Here is a 21,628-nt window from a genome sequence, read left to right on the forward strand (position 1 = left end):
TTTTACCAGTTATTAAGACCTTCTTCTCAGCCCTTATTTAGTAATGGTAAGATCATTTTAATTTTTTAAGATGATTTTTAGATTTTAGATTTCTACATAATTTACTCTCACAAAAATATTTACATAAATGTTTTGTGTTTAAAAGTAAATAAAATAATCATGTCCCCTCTGAAAGTCTCTGGTAAAATTACCAGGCATAAGAAAAAAATCCACTGCATATATTTCCTTACTACTTTATTTAGTGCCCCTAACTAATGTGAAACCTGCTGTTGCAGAAATAATTGGTTTTTTTTTGTATTTTATACTTACTGTATTTTTATCAATGATAAAAAGACCCCCCCCCCCCCAAAAAAAAAATAAATAAAAATAAATTCGTACAGATAAACTGATTTATAGTCAAGTCATTGATTTTGCAGGACTCCCTCTTCTTGACTGAGCCTGTAGCACATTTTTTCATTACATTTTGTAGCAATCTTTCATACCAATTAATTTTTGCAAAGTTCCAAACTAGTAAATATTAATATTTAACAATATTATTAACATGTTTAACCTTTGCACGGACATAGAGTAAATTTTTTTACTGATTTGTTGAGTATCTTTTCATTGATTTACACCTGTAATGTGACTTCTGATGTCAGTGTTCCTCACATCATGTCTTTGAATGTTCAGGATCTACAGGGGTATAGGAGGGTACCTTGGCGGGTGTGGCTGTGTCGTTTGGGGGCCTAGTTGTCATTTGGTGTCCTCCTGATAGTCTTTCACTGGTGGCCACGGCTTGGTGTCCTTGCCCGCTGCTGCTCCTGCTCTCTGGCTTTGGCAGATTTTGTGCTGATAAAAGTAAGTAAAATAAAAGATATACGCATTAAAACTGAAAGAAAAACTACCAGTAATGTAAAAATTCTAATTAATATTCTGTAGTGGTGATAAATACATACTGGATAATTCTTATTTGTACTTTATTACTTTTTTCTAAGAGATAAAACAAAATTTTATTTCTGTTTGGGATCAAAGTATTTTTGAAGTGAATTGAACTTTCCATTAGGACAGTCACGGTCAGAAGCATGTTGTGGAGGTGCTCACTGAAGAGATGGAGGAGGGGAGGTGAGCTTGAGGTCTCTATTTTTTACACACATATATATACACAACTGTGCTGACTCAGCTATTTCCTCCAGTTTGGATGAGTTCTTGTTGCAGTGGGAGGAGGATGAGTGGAGAGAAACAGTTCACCTGCAACAGGAAGAGGTCAGAAGGGTTTTCTGTTCATTCTCTATATGAAATATTTTTTTCAATTAGAAAGTTAATTTGAAAAGAATATGTAATATTTTGCCCAGGCTTTAAAGCAGCTTATGCTGTGTTTTAGAGAACGATGCTGCGCTACTTCCTGTTTGAAGGTCTACAATACATCTGGCTGGATAGGAGAGAAGATTTCTCCCCAGCTAGGTACTGAAACCGGAAAGTCTACAACTAGGGAGAACTAGAAGAATAGTCTCTATTGATAAAGTCCCAATAGTTATATATATATATATATATTAGTGTTAATTTTAGCAGCCATTTTTAAATTTAGTTTTAGTCTTAGTCCAGTTTCAGCATCGCTTGTTAGTTTTTATCACATTTAGTCGACATCATCCCATTTTTATTTAGTCTAGTTTTAGTCGACTATAAGTCGAGCATTTTAGTCTTTATTTTAGTCCAAGAAAACATAATTTTATTAGTTTAGTTTTAGTCAACAAAAACCGTCAACATTTTAGTCTAGTTTTAGTCAGGACATAATTTTAACCTTTTACTTTTTTGTCAGCAGATAATATTTAACATTTCCTAAAATGATTTCACATTTCAACATTTCCTCTCATCTTTTTGATAAAACCCCCCCCACTATTTTAAGGAACAAATGCAGACATGGAAGATGTTCTGACAATATTTGCATATTTATTTTGAACATTGTTAAGGTTTAAAGACACAAACACAAATGCTTGCATTAAAACAAATAAAATACACCTGACAAAGGAAACAAATAAAATAAAGTGTTTTATGAACTTAACACAAGTGCTGGCTGTTTAAAGCTAGTTCACATAGAAAAATAAAATAAATAGATAGAAATAAATAGATTTGAGATCAATGATGTGAAAAAAATAACTCCAACTGATACAACAAAAGTGCTTTCCTGCCAGCTAGTTCACATGGTTTATAAAGGTACAGTATTTATGTGAAACAAGGCATAGCTTGCTGGTCCTGAGAGTCAGCTTTGTATTTGGTGTGGGCAATTAAGGAAGCTTGTATAGCTGGCCTGTCATTGTTTCTGGGTGGTTGTTGGTGGTCGGTGTATCTTCAATCTGGAACAGAAATTAATACAATGTCAGGATAGATGCACAGCATAACAGGAATTCCAAGTGTATAAGTAGCATATAGGTCTCTTTTTTTCCTTAACAAAAACTAAGTCTCTGTAAAAACTACATTTGACAATCCATTTCAAACTCATACAAACAACCTACCGTAACTATCATTTTATGCAGGAATAAATTGCAGACATTTTTATGTGTGCATGCATTTTGGTTTTATTAATATTGATTAATATTGATGTTTGCATCCAAATCCCTGCAGTGGTTCCCCTAGCAATGGCTATTTTGTGTATGAAAATCTAGGTTAAAGTTGTTCTGAATTATGTGTGGCATATTATTTTAATTTTCTTATCCTGATACACACTGTCAAAGACCGATAGTTTCAGTTGGTTTTAGCATTTAGCATACATGTGTAGCTGCTGAGGTGTTTTGTGTTAACTATAGTTCACTTGCTGCTCCTAGTTTACCTAAAGCATCTGTCTGCTTTAATCAAACTTGCAATGTAACTGAAACTATAGTTTCCCGGCCAGTATAACATATCTAAGTTCTATCAACAAGTGGCTACGGTCGCTACGTGCTAACAAGCTAACGTAACATAGCCAGCCTGGATACTAAATGCTATGAAAGTTAGCCAACATCAGTTAGTTTATCATTAGGACATTATAGCTGTTGATTAATGTTACATTATAAACAACCAACACCAATATTTCTGTTAACTTACCGTAATGTCTTTGTGTTGAACAGCGACGTGTCTCTTCAGGTTGTGTTTTTTCCAGCTATAATGTGGCCATATTCCTTCCCTTCGACTAAAATCAAGCATTTGGTTTTGTTCTCCACTTCAATGAAGTGAAAATGTGTCCATAGATCACGTCTCCTCTTTCTCCCGAGCCCCAGAGTAGGCTACTCTGTGATTTGAAAAAACCATAAAATAATAATATGTAATTTTCGTCTCGTCTTTGTTCGTGAACTAAAATGTCCATAGATTTTAGTCCAGTCTTTATTTACCAAACTGCATTTTCGTCTCGTCTTTATTAGTCAACGAAAAATATTTCTGATTTACTCCCAGTTATTGTTTATTAGTGGGGATTTTCATCTCGTCTCGTCTAGTTTTCGTTGGGTGAAAAATGTGCGTTGACGAAAATATTTTCGTTTAGTTTTCGTTAACGAAATTAACACTAATATATATATATATATATATATATATATATATATATATATATATATATATATATATATATATATATATATATATATATATATATATATATATATATATATATATATGGATGGTTGGAGTTATATCAGATAAGAAGAACAAATATTAAAGAGGAAAGTTAATACAGTGTTAATGGCTGATCAATAATGAATTAGGTTATTGTATTTGCAACACTGCAAACCTCTCCCATGCCTCTCTTTAGTGTTCTGACTGAGGAATGGACTTGCAGAGCTTTGTTTGATTTTCAAAGGGGGCTAAGTCATCAGGAACAGAGCTCGAGGTATAACAAGATGGAAATGTTGGTAATGATATACAGTATGGCTTTCCCCTGCTTTTTCCTAGATTAACGTTCATTTCTGCTTAGGAGACGCCTGTTTGGGGACAACATTATTGATGTACCTGTGAAGTCTTACATGAGACTTCTGATTGAGGAGGTGAGCTTGATAAAAATATACTTTACATCATCTTGATATGAAGAACCTCTACAATTTACAAAAACCCAACAAAAATCCAAGTGTTCTTGATCTACCTGATGTTGTATAGGATTTTTACATTAGCATTTTTAACATAGCACCAAGCAGCAAGTTTATCGTCTTCAGCAAGACGTTAGTGAGCCCCAGTTGCAACAAAATAGATGCTCCCTTTGTTTGAGCCTCCATCCATTGAGGTAAGCAGTGAGAAAATAGAGCCTTGATTGGATAGAATGGCAAAATATGTCACTTCCACCAAGGCTAAACCTCTTAGGGGGATCGATGGTGCAGGGGCAGTTTGTGAAACTAGCTGCTCAATGCTCATTGGCAAACATACTTTTCTGATTTCTGACTAACAGTGGTCAGACAGGTACTGTAGGAGGTTTTCCTCATGAGTTGAGAGGGAAAAGTGATCTTTTAATCAGAAAAGTAATTTTGTGCTGAATTCTTGCAGTGGTTTCTGGAGTTTATTATTAGAGAGCGCTTCACTAAGTTATTTTAGTAATTACTTTAAGTTTAATTCAGTAACATAGGACTGATTTATATAGTTTTAGTTCAGATTAAAATAAGTCTACTGAATAATATAAATAATTTATTGACTTCATCCTCAACATACTTTAAGTATTTTTAATCACTACTTGCCTGCCAATGTTGATTTTCCTCTCTCTCTCTGTGTATCAAAGCATCAATATGCAATTTGTCTTTGGTAGCAGTTGGTAACGTAGTTCAAGGAGTGGGCTGATGCACTATAGCATCTTACCTAGGGCTAAGCCCCCAATTATAAGGTTCTAAAGACGTCCCTGATTTGCAAGTCTTAAAAGGGGATTAAGCATTGAACTGAGAGTATCCTGAAAGTATCTTTTTTTCCTATAGTTTTAAAGGCTCACAGATATAAACAAAAACAGAGGTGGGCTCACTAGTCTTAAATCTGCAGAAGTCAGCAAGAAGGTGGATAATGAATATAGTGTGCTGATATTTAATTAAAACATAAAAACACACGTATAAAGCATAGTGTAGTATATAAACTGCTGCAATCAATTCACTGTTATTTGTTTCTGCAGATCTGGGAACACAAAGTACAGGGAATTTGTTGTGAATTTGATTAAATTCAATTCAATTTAGTTTATTTATATTGCGCCAATTCACGACATGTCATAAAAATGTGCTTTACAGAGACAATTCAACCAGATCATACAGTCAGATTGGATATTACCAGATACATCTGGTAAAATAGATAATATAAATATGAAATTACCAACAGTTGATTAGTTAAATTATATGCCGCAAATTATTTTTTTTCCTCATATTTTATTTTCTTGTATTGTGTGGAAAAAAACATTTCAAAAATTTTCACAGTAGTGGAAATAAACTAATTTTGCCAAGATAAAAATCCAAAAAGGGCCTTAATTGGGGTTGGACAGTCGCATCACATGATATTTTGACTAGTTGGTGCAACTAGTTGGTGCAACCAGTGTGTTTTGTGAGGAAAAATGACAACAAAAACAACATATTAAAGAATGTAAGCTTTGATGAAAAAGATTTTTCTTGGGTTTGTTATGACCTGCATTGTTTTCAATTAACCCGACTTAACTTTGAAAGGAAGGTTAAGTGTCTTGGGTATTTAGTTAATTCTTCTAAAGAACACAGAAGGGAAGTCTATTGGAAGACAAAAAAGTGAGGGCTTTGAATAGGAAATGTTTCCAATTACCACATTTTTTGATGGAGTACAATAACTATACATCTGTCATTTCACAAATCTGGTCTTAGCTGAATAATTAAAGATTACATTTAAATGGGGAGAATTGTTTTGAATGTTTCCCCCTTTCCCCCCTGCAGATTCTCAACCCATTTTATGTATTTCAAGTGTTAAGTCTTGTGCTCTGGATGAATGATGACTATTACTATTATGCTGGATGTATATTCTTCATCTCAGTCATCTCCATCATTGTTTCACTCTATGAAGCTCGAAAGGTGAGCCCTAAGAACGTATGTCTAAATTTGAGATTCAATTTGATTAATCATTAGAATACTGTTTATCAGCTTTAATTCTTATAACCTCACAGCAAAGAGAAACTATTCGTGACATGGCCAACTCGGTAACAGAAGTCAAAATACGCAGAGACTCAGGGGGTGAGTTTACAACAATGTTCTCAAATTATAGCTTATTTCAGTTTAATCAAGTCTGAAGACAATTTTAGTTGATGATTTTGGTTGAAAGTAAATACAATATTATGTTTTTTTAAAGCTGATTCTGTATCAAAACCCAAGCTACTTCATTAATCTTTTTTTGTGCTCTTATAGAGGAAGAAAGTGTGAGCTCTGAAAAGCTAGTTCCTGGTGACTGTTTGATCATCCCTGAGGAAGGTCTGGTGCTGCCCTGTGATGCTGCCCTGCTGGTGGGGGAGTGTCTCATCGATGAGAGCATGCTTACAGGTGATAAGGGGTTTCTAAGTTTTGCACCAGCCAGTAGTCATATTTTTGTTTTGTTTTTAAAAATAATCAGGCCTAAAATGCACTATTACATGCTTATTTGTTTTGACATTGGTTTATTTAACAAGAACTTGATTTAGTTTTGTTAGTAAGAACTTCAAGCCCTAGCAAAGACATAGCTAGAATATTGTCAATGCTCAACTATTTGTTTTACTAAAACGTGGCTCAAGGATCATATCTCGGTTTTCAGCGTCTTTCTGCTAGTCCTGGGTTGGCAGTGCGGATGAACACAAGATAATTATATCCAGGAAGTGTAACTGTAAAGACTGAACACTGCAGACCAGATATTGAACTGGTAGTTGTTTTATTTTTTACATATTATTTGCCCAGAGAATTTAACAGTGTTCTCTTGCTAAGCTACAGAAAAAAAAACAACAGCCAAATACATTTAACTGGTTATTGTAATCACACCTCACACTCTGCTACACTGCCAACGTTTCAACAGTTTATGAGCTGCTGTACCACAGAAAACAATATTTTTGACTTGTTTTAAGCAAATGTCAAGAACTCATACACTATATTGCCAAAAGTATTTGCTCACCTGCCTTGACTCACATATGAGCTTAAGTGACATCCCGTTCCTAATCCATAGGGTTCAATATGACGTCGGTCCACCCTTTGCAGCTAGAACAGCTTCAACTCTTCTGGGAAGGCTGTCCACAAGGTTTAGGAGTGTGTTTATGGGAATTTTTGACCATTCTTCCAGAAGCGCATTTGTGAGGTCGCACACTGATGTTGGACGAGAAGGCCTGGCTCTCAGTCTCCGCTCTAATTCATCCCAAAGGTGTTCTATCGGGTTGAGGTCAGGACTCTGTGCAGGCCAGTCAAGTTCATCCACACCAGACTCTGTCATCCATGTCTTTATGGACCTTGCTTTGTGCACTGGTGCACAGTCATGTTGGAAGAGGAAGGGGCCAGCTCCAAACTGTTCCCACAAAGTTGGGAGCATGGAATTGTCCAAAATGTCTTGGTATGCTGAAGCATTCAGAGTTCCTTTCACTGGAACTAAGGGGCCAAGCCCAGCTCCTGAAAAACAACCCCACACCATAATCCCCCCTCCACCAAACTTTACACTTGGCACAATGCAGTCAGACAAGTACCGTTCTCCTGGCAACCGCCAAACCCAGACCCGTCCATCAGATTGCCAGATGGAGAAGCGCGATTCGTCACTCCAGAGAACGCGTCTCCACTGCTCTAGAGTCCAGTGGCGGCGTGCTTTACACCACCGCATCCGACGCTTTGCATTGCACTTGGTGATGTATGGCTTGGATGCAGCTGCTCGACCATGGAAACCCATTCCATGAAGCTCTCTGCGCACTGTTCTTGAGCTAATCTGAAGGCCACATGAAGTTTGGAGGTCTGTAGTGATTGACTCTGCAGAAAGTTGGCGACCTCTTCGCACTATGCGCGTCAGCATCCGCTGACCCCGCTCCGTCAGTTTACGTGGCCTACCACTTCGTGGCTGAGTTGCTGTCGTTCCCAAACACTTCCATTTTCTTATAATACAGCTGACAGTTGACTGTGGAATATTTAGGAGCGAGGAAATTTCACGACTGGATTTGTTGCACAGGTGGCATCCTATCACAGTTCCACGCTGGAATTCACTGAGCTCCTGAGAGCGACCCATTCTTTCACAAATGTTTGTAAAAACAGTCTGCATGCCTAGGTGCTTGAATTTATACACCTGTGGCCATGGAAGTGATTGGAACACCTGATTCCAATAATTTGGATGGGTGAGCAAATACTTTTGGCAATATAGTGTACATATCTCAAGTAAGGTCTTGGGAAATTGGTTAACAATGTTGTGTAAGCCACTAAGACAAGTTGCATAAAAAATGTAAGGAGATGGTCACAGGAAGCCAAAGAAGCCCTGGAAGTTTCTTTTGAGGCTACAGACTGGACTACACTTTGTCAGCCACATGGAAAGGACATCAGTACAATGACTGAGTGTTTGACTGACAACATTAACATCGGTGTAGATAACACCATCCCTTCAAGAAGTAAAAATCTTCCCAAATAATAAACAAATGATCTGAAGGAACTGCTTAAAAAGAAAAAAAAACAAGCATTTTAGAAGGAAGATGGGGAATGAATTATGAGTATTCAGGGGAAAAAAACGTCAAGATAAGATAAAGCAAGGAGGCATACATGAAGACGTTGGAAAACCAGCTCCAGCAGAACAATATCAGAGATGTTTGGTCAGGAATGAAGAAGAGCACAAGCTTCAAGCAGAAGAATGATCATACAGATGAAATTCTGGACTGAGCCAATCCATTCTTAAAGAGGTTCAGTTAAGGAACAAGCTCAGCATCCCTTTCACTTGCCTACAGACACATGAACATCCTGCCCTCCTCTGCCATTGACTCTTCTGTTGAGTTTGTTGTCCGCCAAATTAGAAGATAGTGCTTTTCTCTCTGCCTTTCACATATCTTTCTACAAGAGAAGTAAAGAGGCAACTGGAGATACTGAATCGTAATAAGTCACCAGGTCCTAATGGAGTCAACCCCAGAGTCCCAAAGGCCTTTGTAGACCAGCTCTATGGGATTCAACAGCACCTCTTGAACTTTAGTCTGTCCCTGGAGACAGTTCCAGTGATGTGGAAGACCTCCTGCCTTGTTTCAGTACCAAAGAAAACCCAGCCAACAATCCTCAGTGACTTTAGGCCTGTTGCCCTGACATCCAAGCTCATGAAAGTACTAGAGAGACTTCTGTTGGTTGACCCCAGCAAACAAACAAGGAATCATTTGGACCCCCTGCAGTTTGCCTATCGCCATTGTGTTTGAGTTTAAGATGCCATCATACACCTGCTTCAACAAATCAAATGTCATTTAAACATGGACTCTGAGGTTCAAGTTCTTTGATTTCTCCAGTGCATTTTACACCATTCAGCCTGACTTGCTTTGTGAGAAACTCCAGACTCAGGTGGAGGCATCAACTATCACCGGGATCAAACACTACCTGACAAACAGGCCACAGTTTGTTAGAATGAAAGGTCTTGTAACTCTGTTCACTTCTGACTTCCAGTACAGGGAGCTAGTGAAAACCTTTGTGGTCTGGAAACAATCACCTGATCCTGACTGTCAACAAAATGAGAGAAATTGTTGTAGATAAAGAAGAAGGGAAAACAGGAACAATTTCAACCCTTTTAAAATCATGGAAGAAGAAGTGGAGGTGTATCAATACCTTGGAGTTCACCTGGACTACAAACTTAAGCAAGTACACTCTGCTTCCTTAGCAAAGTGTACTTGCTAAGTAAGGTTAGGTCTCTCTGCAATTGCAGCATGATGCTACATATCTTCCATAAGCCGGTTGTGGAGAGTGTGATCTCTTGTATCATCTTCTGAAGTAACAGTATCACTTTAAATCTTAACAAGCCAATCAAGAACTTTTTGGCATCATGAAGAGGGCTATGGAGATGATTTCACGAAGTAAAATTCTTCATATAGTGCAGAACATCATGGACAGCAGTGAACATTCTCTTCAGAAGATTGTTAAACAAAAGGGTGTTTTCAGTAGGAGGGTTCTCCAGATCTGGTGCAAGACAGACCACTGAGAACGCATAAAAATGTGGTAAATGCATAAAATATTTTTATTACATTTAATTATTTACTCTAAATAATTAAGGAAGTTATTTCTTTCACATACAAATCTTTTGATCATAAGGTATCAATTTCTATTGCAATTATAGAAAAGCAGTTAAGCTTTTTAAAATCTCCAGTCTCTGTAGTTGTAACATCATTCTTTACAAAGTGTTTTCTTGTACACAACTCTCTTATATTTGCCTCAGAAATTTTGAAAATAGAACAGAATATACCCATTAACCACTAGTTTTTTATATAAGATTTTTTTAATTTGGGACCAACTTTGACCTTACTTTAAATACTGAATAAGTCTAAAATTAACAGATTTGCTTTTTTATTCTTTGTTTAGGGGAAAGCATTCCAGCACTAAAAACCCCGCTGCCAGATGGTGGTAGTATCTACAGCTCAAAGACTGAGCACAGACATACTCTTTTCTGCGGCACTCATATCATTCAGGCAAAGGGTGGAAACGCAGTTGCAGTGGTCACAAGTACTGGTAAGTAGAGGAAACTTGGCTTGTCTGCTTTTTAATTGAGAAGTCTTATAAAAGGTGCTGGTGTGTAAGTGTTGACTTCAATAAACCTCATAAAGATTTTTATAAATTGATTAACCTTTTAACCTTTTACAGATAGACCTAATTTTCTTAGTGACATCATATTGTTAATTTCAGTAATTATTCCAGTAGTTAGCTACTTGTTTATTAGGGACTGGGTTACTGGTAAAACAGTTTCAGTCAGGATACCCAAACCTAACCTGACTCCGCCAGATGGATTTGCTCCGCATATCCATTCGGAAACCTTCAGTTGAAGTTATTTTGGGAAGGGGCGAAAATACTGGTTAGCTGATTGGCCTATGTTGGTGATACACGGGCCAAATAAACCAATCAGATCAACAAAGCATATGACGTACTAACAGCCAGGCTACTCTTGCCGAAACCAGTCGGGAGAAGAGCAAAAACATCTTTTCCTCTGAGAAAAGCCTCCAGAGCAGTGTTTTGCTGTTCTTTCAGTGAAGAAATACTCTGTAATTCCGATAAAACGCTAACCCTAGTTTCATCGGCTGAAGCCGCCATGTTCTTTAGACTGAACTGTCGCGCTTCTCGTTGCGTCATACCTCAACCCGCCTCAAAGCCAGCGCTGATTGGACATTCATTTGGTGAACGGCTCCAAATTTTCTTCAACGGAGAGTCTCCAGACTGATTAGCGAGTGAAATCTTGAAAGCTCGCGAGATCAGGATGGTCTCACTAGGCTAACCCAAACCTCCTTCTCCCAAGACACCTCCTCCAAACCGTCTAGGGCAGGGTTTGGCAATTCGAGTTCCTGAGGGCCGGTATCCTGCAACTTTTAGATGTGCCTTTGGGAGGACTCTGCAGGAACTGACAGCATACTGAGGAGGAAATTCAGCCATTTGATTCAGGTGTGTTGGATCAAGGATGGATCTTAAAGTTGCAGGATACCATCCCACAGAAACTGGAATTGCCCACCGCTGATCTAGGGCAACCCCAAAGCCCGCCGAGAGATATAGTCCCTTCAGCTTGTCCTGGGCCAACCCCTGTTCTCCTTGTGGTGGAACAAAGCTGAAATACCTCCAGAGGGTGGCATCCAGAGAAGAATCTTAAACAGATTCCCGAGCAGCCAAAGCTGATTCCTCTTTATGTAAAAAGGAAGCAGCTATACTTTAAAGCCTTTCCTGGAGACAAGTCTGTCTCAATGTTTGTTATAGTAAGGTCAATGTTTTTTGAGTTGTTTGTTCTTGACTCTCCTGCCATTGGATCCAACTCACCGATGGTAATAGGTGGAAAGCTCTGTGGCTCTCTCTTCACTCAGGTACCCAAGACATAAAGCCGAATGTCAGAAGATGTTACTACTGTACAAAGTCGACCCCTATCTTAGGGTCTTCTAATGCTAAGTGTTCTGATGAGCATTATTGTGTCAGAACATTCCTCTTTGCACTGATCAATCATATTGCGATTGTTTAGCAAGGAATAGTCCAGCCACTAGGTGCTTGCCAATGAGCCCCAACCACGGGCCTGTGGCTCTGCCATACTGGGCTATGTTACTCGCCTTAAAGCTAGTTTTGAACTGTTCTTTGTCTGACCCTTTACCACAAGACTGTTTGCCATGGGATACCCTACCAAGTGCATTTGTGCCTCAGACATTATAGCTTCTAGGATCATCTGAGCTCTGAATCCCCTCTACCACAATATGGTGGCAATTCAAAGAGGGATAGCAACTTGTATATGCAAGCAAACACATGGTTTTTTAGTGATTCTTAAAGAGTATTTTGTTAAAGTGTTCTGTATGTTCTTCAAGAGAAACCAATTCTGTTTCTTCTGTCTCTGATGAAGGGTTTTTCACCGCCAAAGGTAAACTGATCAGCTCTATTTTGTACTCTCAGATGGACTTCCGCTTTTACAAAGACGCAATGAAGTTCCTGCTCATTCTTGGAGTAATTGGTAAACTTTTACAGTGAATTCACCTATTTTCATTTAAAAAGAGGAGAAAATAGTTAATTTCATATTTATATTAATGACTTAGACAATTTTGTTCTCATCAGCTCTTTCTGGCACCATTTACATTTTTGTGACTCTCCTGAAAGCAGATGTAAGTACCATGAACAAGATCCAATACATATTTTGGAGCCAAATGCTTGATTTATGTTAAGTGAATATTTATTCTTTCTATATTACAGTTTTTGGATAATTGGTAATGAGATATAAATGTGAAATATTCTATTTGAAGTATGAGTTGACCACGAAATGATGAATTGTCTATTTAGGTTTAAGCTGCTGTGCATTATTAATGCCAATCTAGCCCCTCCTTTATAAACAGGTGGCAGCATCACTTGGATTTTAGAGTTTCAGGCATACAGCTAAACAAAATTGATTGTTGTTTTTTTATTTTTGTTGAATGGCTTGAAACTGAAAAAAAAAACAATGAAATTAACTGATATGATCTCCCTGTCACTTTATATTGCAGTAAGACAATCATTTTTCTATATGGAAAAGTAAACGTTTTACAGCAGAGAAGAGAAATGTGTTGGATTTTATGGCCATTTATATCCACAAACGCATTGTTATAGGAAAAGATTGTGTCTTTAATATACCTCATTGAAATACAGCTATGTGTTTCCAGGTGACCAGGAAGGAGTTAGTCATTAGATCCTTGGATATTATAACGATTGTTGTTCCTCCTGCCCTGCCTGCTGCCATCACCATAGGAACTATTTTTGCCCAGAAAAGGCTAAAGAAGTGTGATATCTTTTGCATTTGCCCACCCAAAATAAATGCCTGTGGGAAAGTCTCAGTCTTCTGCTTTGATAAGGTAAGGTTTAAATCATTTAAAGCACTAAGAATGTGAAAAGATGTCTACATGTAAAGCCACTTTCACAATTTTTTGTAATTCTGGTAAAGATTATCAAAAGAGCAATGGATAAATCTTATCTTTAATTATTGTACCATTAAATAGCTCCCTGACATATTTATAAGAACTATAACAATATTTGAAATAAACTGTAAAAAAAATATATTTGCTTCCAAAAGATTTCTCGTTTTGCTCTTTATTCATCTCACAAGGTATGAGTTATTAGAAATTTAAGCAATTAAATCATGACTTCTTTTAAGAAAATTGTGTGTATATTTCTCCCTAACTCTAGGGTCTTACAACTGGTGAGATGTTGCATTGCTATTTTAAATAAATAGTGGCCAAAGGGTGCAAATACTATACAAATGCATTAATTTACAGCAAATTCAGACTGTACTGGAAGAAATAATTCCAGCAAACAAACAAAAATAGACTTGCAAGACCAAAAATAAGACTAAGGCAAAAAACACAAAACACATTTGAGGAAAAAAACTGCCACAAAAGAGGACTGCTGTTATCATAGGACATAGAGAGATGCAAAGTGAAAAAACAAAAGCCAATGCAAACAAATAAATTATGGTCATGCACAACACTTGGAAACAATAAATGGTGCAAGTGGCAAAAACAACCATAAGTCAAAAAAAGCTAACTAGCTCTGCATAACGGAGCCACTAGGTTGAAACAACCATATCTAGACAGCTCTATATCCCTTATTTTGTTTTTGTTTTATTTAAGCCAATTTTAAGATTGGACTCACTGGTGTGCTTTTGACCAGTGCCCTTTCAAATTAACCAAATGCATTTTAAGTTATTTATGAGATGTTTTCCTATGTTGTGCATATTATACAGCAGATTATATTAAATAACTAGAACTGGAAGTTCTAGTTATTTAACAGGTCATTCAAATCAAAGGTAAAATCCAATTAATGATTATTAATGATTATAGTTAATTTATTTTACCCAAGGTGGGACTTCTGGACCGGCTATTAAAATCCAGTTGTCTTTCAGCAATTTAGTCATTTAGACTATGGTTATTAGCAGAATTATTATTCACCAACCTTAGGAAATTGTCTCTGTTTCTTCAATTGTTAATCAAAAAAGAGTAGATTGGGCTCTGTGTGATAAATAGTTCACTGTATTAATAACAGACAAAAACACAGGTTAGAATGTCTGTATCTTTATTGTCTAATAATCACTATTGCAATATTGTTGTATCTAATAACTAGGCAAACAATACACATTACTGAAAACAAGCACAAGGGAAATGAAAAGCTAATGAAAAGGAAACAAAGGGGTTTAAGAGTCCTTTTAGAGTCTCTAAGGAATGTTCAAGTTTTAAGGCTTGATGTATTACTGCATTTAAGGTTTCCTTTAAAATAGCAGCAGATAAGTGTAAAGACCTACTGATGCAGAGATCTAAAATGCCATCAAACGAGTGAAGCTTCATTCAGTTTTACAGTGAATAATGAACTATCTCAGGAATGCATTAAAATATAGCAACACTGGGGCAAAATAAGTTCACTTAGATAGCACCAAGGAAGGCCAGCTGTGATACGGGGATGAGCCATGACAAAGAGAAAAAAGTAGGGTGCTTAAATGGGATGTGACGTCAGGGGGAGGTCACTTTCAATTACATCATTTGACATTTAATATCCAACGCCTTCACCAATAACCAAGTTTTTATTGGTATTATGTAGTGATAGAGACACTTTATTTTGTAAGGTTGAGAACAATTTTTTTTTTTCCTTTACCTAAATGTAATTATGGTCCTGCAGTATTAAAAAAAGCTCCTGACCATTACGCTAACACTACTATGACTGAAATGCTCTCAGTTACATTTCCAAAGCAATTGGGATGTTCCACTAAGTTAAGAGAAGGTTGAAGCCCAATAATAGAAATTTTAAGGATAATTTTTCCAGGTTATTTCCTAAATTGAATCATTAAGTACTGACTCTGACTAAGGAAAGTGTGGCTTACAGTACTTAAGATTATGCTCTTGGTACTTTTTTGACCCCCTAAATGAGTCATGTTTGCAGCCAATTTGTTTCTCTAGACAGGAACTCTGACTGAGGAAGGTCTAGATGTATGGGGAGTGATGACGACTGGACCAGCTGGTTTTTCACAACTAGTCACTGATCCCACATTGCTGCCTGAAGGGAACATGAGCATCGCCCTGGCCTGCTGTCACACCATTACACTTCTAGAAGGTCAACCCATTGGAGACCCATTGGAGCTTACAATGATGGAGTATACTGGCTGGGTATGACACTGGCATTATTTTTTTCTTTCATATATATATTTTATTTTTTGTTACACACAGAACAAAGCACATATTGACAAATATGTATCACAGTCATTGATATAGTGTGACAATACAGTGCATGGGAGGCATTCAGGTCTTGCAATATGACACTTGACATTTTTTGACATACCTTTGATGTCAGAAATAGTATTGGGTTTGAGGCTTAATAGAGTGGACCAAAAACAAAGCCTGGCTTCGACTTAGGAACCATGCAAATTGAACTGGACTAATTTGAATACATTGAGCTGCCATAAATAAGCCTAATATTATTGTATTGCATGCCTTATAGTCTACTCTCACATTAATTCAGTGTTTCTAGGTTTTTGGTCTGCTGGTATTCTGTTGCTCTATCACACCTAGCAGTATATTCACTTCACTTCAATTCAGTTTATTTACATAGCACCAATTTACAAACATGTCATCTCAATGAACTTTACAGAGACAGAGAGATCATACAGTCAAATTGACAAAGTTTTCTATCTAAGGAAAACCAGCTGATTGCATCGACTCAAAGGCAATCCCCCACACTAAGCATGCTTGTAGTGACAGTGGAGAGGAAAACTCCCTTTTAACAGGAAGAAACCTCCAGCAGAACCAGGCTCAGTGTGAGCGGCCATCTGCAGAGGCCGACTGGGGTTCAAGGAGACAGAAGCAGAGATGCAGAAAGAAGCAGAGATTCAAAAGGCAACTGTCAACCAGGTCCACACGCGTCCCCATCCAGGAAACATATAGCCAAGCAGACTAGCTCCGAGCCAGCTTCCATGTTAGAGGATGAAAGAGAGCACATCCACATGACTATGCTCAAAAACAGGCCAATCTCGAACACATACAGTGATGCAAAAAAGTATTTAGTCAGCCACCAATAGTGCAAGTTCTCCCACTCAAAAAGATGAGAGCAGCCGGTAATTTTCATCATAGATATACCTCAACTATGAGAGACAAAATGAGAAAAAAAAAATCCAGAAAATCACATTGTCTGATTTTTAAAGAATTTATTTGCAAAATATGGTGGAAAATAAGTATTTGGTCAGTTACAAACAAGCAAGATTTCTGGCTCTCACAGACCTGTAACTTCTTCTGTAAGAGGCTCCTCTGTCCTCCACTCGTTACCTTCATTAATGGCACCTGTTTGAACCCGTTATCACTATAAAAGACACCTGTCCACAACCTCAAACAGTCACTCTCTGACTGAAGAAATCAACTGTGGGATCAATTATTAGAAAATGGAAAACATACAAGACCACTGATAATCTTTCTCGATCTGGGGCTCCATCCAAGATCTCACGCCGTGGGGTCAAAATGATCACAAGAACGGTGAGTAAAAATCCCAGAACCACACGGGGAGACCTAGTGAATGACCTGCAGAGAGCTGGGACCAAAGTAACAAAGGCTACCATCAGTAACACACTACGCCGCCAGGGACTCAAATCCTGCAGTGCCAGACGTGTCCTCCTGCTTAAGCCAGTACATGTCAAGGCCCGTCTCAAGTTTGCTAGAGAGAATTTGGATGATCCAGACGATGACTGGGAGAATATCATATGGTCAGAAGAAACCAAAATAGAACTTTTTGGTAAAAACTCTACTCGTCGTGTTTGGAGGAGAGAGAATGCTGAGTTGCATCCAAAGAACACCATACCTACAGTGAAGCATGGGGGTGGAAACATCATGCTTTGGGGCTGTTTTTCTGCTAAGGGACCAGGACGACTGATCCGTGTGAAGGAAAGAATGAATGGGGCCATGTATCGTCAAATTTTGAGTGAAAACCTCCTTCCATCAGCAAGGGCATTGAAGATGAAACGTGGCTGGGTCTTTCACCATGACAATGATCCCAAACACACCGCCCGGGTAACGAAGGAGTGGCTTCGTAAGAAGCATTTCAAGGTCCTGGAGTGGCCTAGCCAGTCTCCAGATCTCAACCCCATAGAAAATCTTTGGAGGGAGTTGAAAGTCCGTGTTGCCCAGCGACAGCCCCAGAACATCACTGCTCTAGAGGAGATCTGCATGGAGGAATGGGCCAAAATACCAGCAACAGTATGTGAAAACCTTGTGAAGACTTACAGAAAACGTTAGATCTCTGTCATTGCCAACAAAGGGTATATAACAAAGTATTGAGATGAACTTTTGTTATTGACCAAATACTTATTTTCCACCATATTTTGCAAATAAATTCTTTAAAAATCAGACAATGTGATTTTCTGGATTTATTTTTCTCACTTTGTCTCTCATAGTTAAGGTATATCTATGATGAAAATTACCGGCCTCTCTCATCTTTTTAAGTGGGAGAACTTGCACTATTGGTGGCTGACTAAATACTTTTTTGCCCCACTGTATGAAAAAAGGTGTTGGTGGTAGCAGAACAGCTGATATTCTCTCCAGGATGGTGCCAAACAGGAACAGACGAGGCAAAGCTACTATGAGAAAAAGCAGAGAGAGCATAAGGTTAGAGATTGAACTAACAGATTATGCAGAGTGGGAGAATAGAGACAGAATGAAACAGAATGATGAAATAGCGGTCCCTATGTCCTCCAGCAGTCTAAGCCTATAGCAGAATAACTATAGATATATATAATGTTCCAAGTAGAGATACACTATGAATTAGATGATCTGATTAGGAATGATGTTTGTTTAATTTCTATTTCCAAAAAAATATTAGGATTTCCATTTCATATAAGATTTCTTTTATATTGCCAAAATAAATCCATGTTATAGGGCTATATATAAATCATATTAAATTTTTTTCCTGATTTATCAGACTCTTCAGGAGCCAGCGGGAAAAGATGATGTTATACACTCAGAGTTTGGAGGTCACACAGTTTTGGCTGTTATGAGACCCCCGACTGACCAACCTAACCTTTCAGCATGTGTAAGTGGCCTCATTCCCATCCTAGAATGTTGCATTTTACATTAACTAACTGCTAATTCATCTCCAATAAGCAAATTGGTGTCTTTACAAGGACGACACCAATGTTGCTCTTTGTTAAAGCACACAAATACATCTAACTTATCATTATGATGCAAAAAAAAAGAAGTGATGAAATCAGATGCAATCCTAAAATTAAAGTAAATCACTGTTGCTCTGTTTCTCAAAAGCAGCAGCTGCTTTTGACTATAGGTAGCAAGGTAGTGGATGCGTGCAAATGCACTCTCCTAGTTCACTCATACGTAAAGTTATTAAAAAAACATATTCTCGATATCCATGGGATAAAAACTTCTGCACATCTGAACAGATGACAACAAAATGTAAGGAAACAGCGGGTCTTAGAGACCTGAGGGCAGCTGATACTTTGGATCATTAAAAAGCTACCTACCTAAAAGAATCCTTTCAGTTTGGAATTTAGTTTAAGCTTCTTACACTTTTTTCTGCTATTGTTTATTTCATTAAAACATTTTTTGTCAAAATAAAAGTCATAAATTTGTAGTCATTCTCTAACAATTTAAAAGTAAAACTTTTTAGAGTTATGCGATTTTTTTATGATTTTCTTTGTTGTGGTTTTGCAGGCCTTTGACTATAAAAAGACCTTCAGTCAGCTATAAAGATGCTTGAAGCTATATAAAATGATAGTTTTATCATCTTGAAGCATTTTATAGAAACTTTCAAGGATGAAGTTAATCCTCATCTATGGTCTGTAAAAGTTTAACCTTTAGTGCTAAATTCTAATAGCTGTTCTAGAAGAATACGGTTCATTAGAAGCTCCACATGCTTCATAATTGGAAAAGGATTAGTGTTTATGTCTGTAGAACAAGAACATTTATTGACTTTTTTCTTTTACTCATCAGTCCAGGAGTGGGGCAGTTGCCATCGTTAAGAGGTTTCCCTTCTCCTCAGCCCTGCAGAGAATGAGTGTCCTGACTGTGGATTTTGGGGGGCACTCTGCTTTGGCTCTCCTCAAAGGTTCCCCTGAGACGGTGGCCAGCCTCTGTCAACCTGACACAGGTCAGAAATCTTCTTTTACTCACGTTCTTTACAGACAAAATATTTCACATTTAGCCTATTTTTATTTCATTACTTTGAATGAAACATTTGTAACACTGTTGGGTTTTTTTTTGCTTCCAGTTCCAGAAAATTTCTTTATTACTCTGCAGAAGTTTTCCAGAGAAGGCCTCCGAGTTCTGGCACTTGCCTGTAAACCAGTTGACATTTATTCAGATTTGAAAAATGCTGAACGGTGAGAAAAATAAGGCCACACGCACATCCCGGTTGTGTTAAGGCTGACTTATACTCAGAAACCAGGTCATCTGCGTGTGTATCGCAGTGAATGCAGATATGTCCCCATCCCTTCTGCAGACACTCTGGTGCACCCCTCCAAAACTGTAGGTGACCGCAGACAATAGTTATATAATAGACAGTGGTTGGGTAATAATACATGAACCAACCCATCAATACTAGAGACTGAACAATGCTGCAAATGTATATGAGAGAAGCATCACATAACAATGATGCACAGTGGGTAAAAGACCCAATAACTTACTATGCTAACCACCCTGAACAAGTTCCACTGAATATCACAATGACAGACCTCCAACAAAGACTCTCAGGTATGAAGAACTGGACAGCACCATGCCAAGACATTATCCACACCTACTGGCTGAAGAAGTTGACCTTTCTTTATTAATGCCTTGCAGCAAAAATGTATATTTATATATATATATATATATATATATATATATATATATATATATATATATATATATGTGTGTGTGTATACATTTGTATGTATAAATGTTACTGTTATAGGAGTGACTTTCTATTAATGCAGCTTTGCTCAGCAGGGCCGAAGTAGAGAAAGAAATGCAGTTCCTGGGTTTACTAATGATGAAAAACGTAGTAAAACCTGAAAGTACAGAGGCCATTACCATCCTGAGATTAGCAGACATCCGTAGCATTATGGTCACTGGTGAGAACGTGTTCAGTTTTTTCTACTGTATTGCTTTGATTTGTTTTAGAGACATTACAGTTTTGGATCACTGTCTTTGTTTTATTTGTTTTTTTAAATCCAGTCTTGATATATTGTTCTTCACATAGGGGACAACATTTTAACAGCAGTGAGTGTAGCCAAAACCTGTGGGATGGTGAAAACTGATGAGAAGGTGATTTTTGTCCATGCAACCCACCAAACTGATGAAACCCTCCCCACATTAAGGTTCAGTCTGGAAGAGGATGGTGCCTCTGCTGCTCAAAGTCCAAGAGACATTAATGAGGTGATCTAAGCCTTTCTAAATGATGGGAATCCAGAACAGCATTTTAGCCAAAAAAGGGTGGCATTTTATTACAAATAGTCACATCCAGCCTTCGAGGAAGTGTTTCCCTCAATGTTTCATATGTGACTCTGGCTCATGGCAAAGAGTAGCTGTCTTGCAAACAGAAAGTTATTAGATTAAATTCTTGCTTACTCCCCTGCCACTTCTTAGGCAAGTAGCCTACCACTAAACCTATTGGTGCATTAAACTCCATAACTCTGCTTTGTTCAATATAGCGTATAAATATCAGCCGACACTGATAAATCCAAAGACTTCTAAGTTCTATTTATAGAGTTTCAATAAAAATACTGTAGAGTTGATGCTTTTATTGTTTAAACTCCTCTCTCTGGGTCTACATCAGCCCAGTTCTGACTATAATTTGGCAATTGATGGCAAATCCTTTGCTGCCCTCTGTGACCACTTCCCTGAACACCTTCCTAAGGTAATGTGATCTGAATGATTTCAGCAGAATCTTCTGATGATAGTGACTTATTTTAATCAATAATCTATCTACTACATTGGCAGGTATTGATGAAAGCCACAATATTTGCCAGGATGTTCCCTGACCAAAAAGCCCAACTTGTTAAGGAGCTGCAGAACCTTAAGTTAGTCTTTTTTATTTCTTCTTCTTTA

General features: G+C 37.7%; 1 pseudogene; it reads left to right on the forward strand.

Annotated features, from left to right (window-relative positions):
- The first annotated feature begins 651 nt into the window (after nt 1-651).
- The window catches only part of LOC119792070, a 28,661-nt pseudogene continuing 7,684 nt past the window's right edge, over nt 652-21,628 (forward strand).

Source organism: Cyprinodon tularosa, unplaced genomic scaffold (assembly GCF_016077235.1).
Source record: "Cyprinodon tularosa strain WSP-4 unplaced genomic scaffold, ASM1607723v1 ctg409, whole genome shotgun sequence".
Classification (NCBI taxonomy): domain Eukaryota; kingdom Metazoa; phylum Chordata; class Actinopteri; order Cyprinodontiformes; family Cyprinodontidae; genus Cyprinodon; species Cyprinodon tularosa.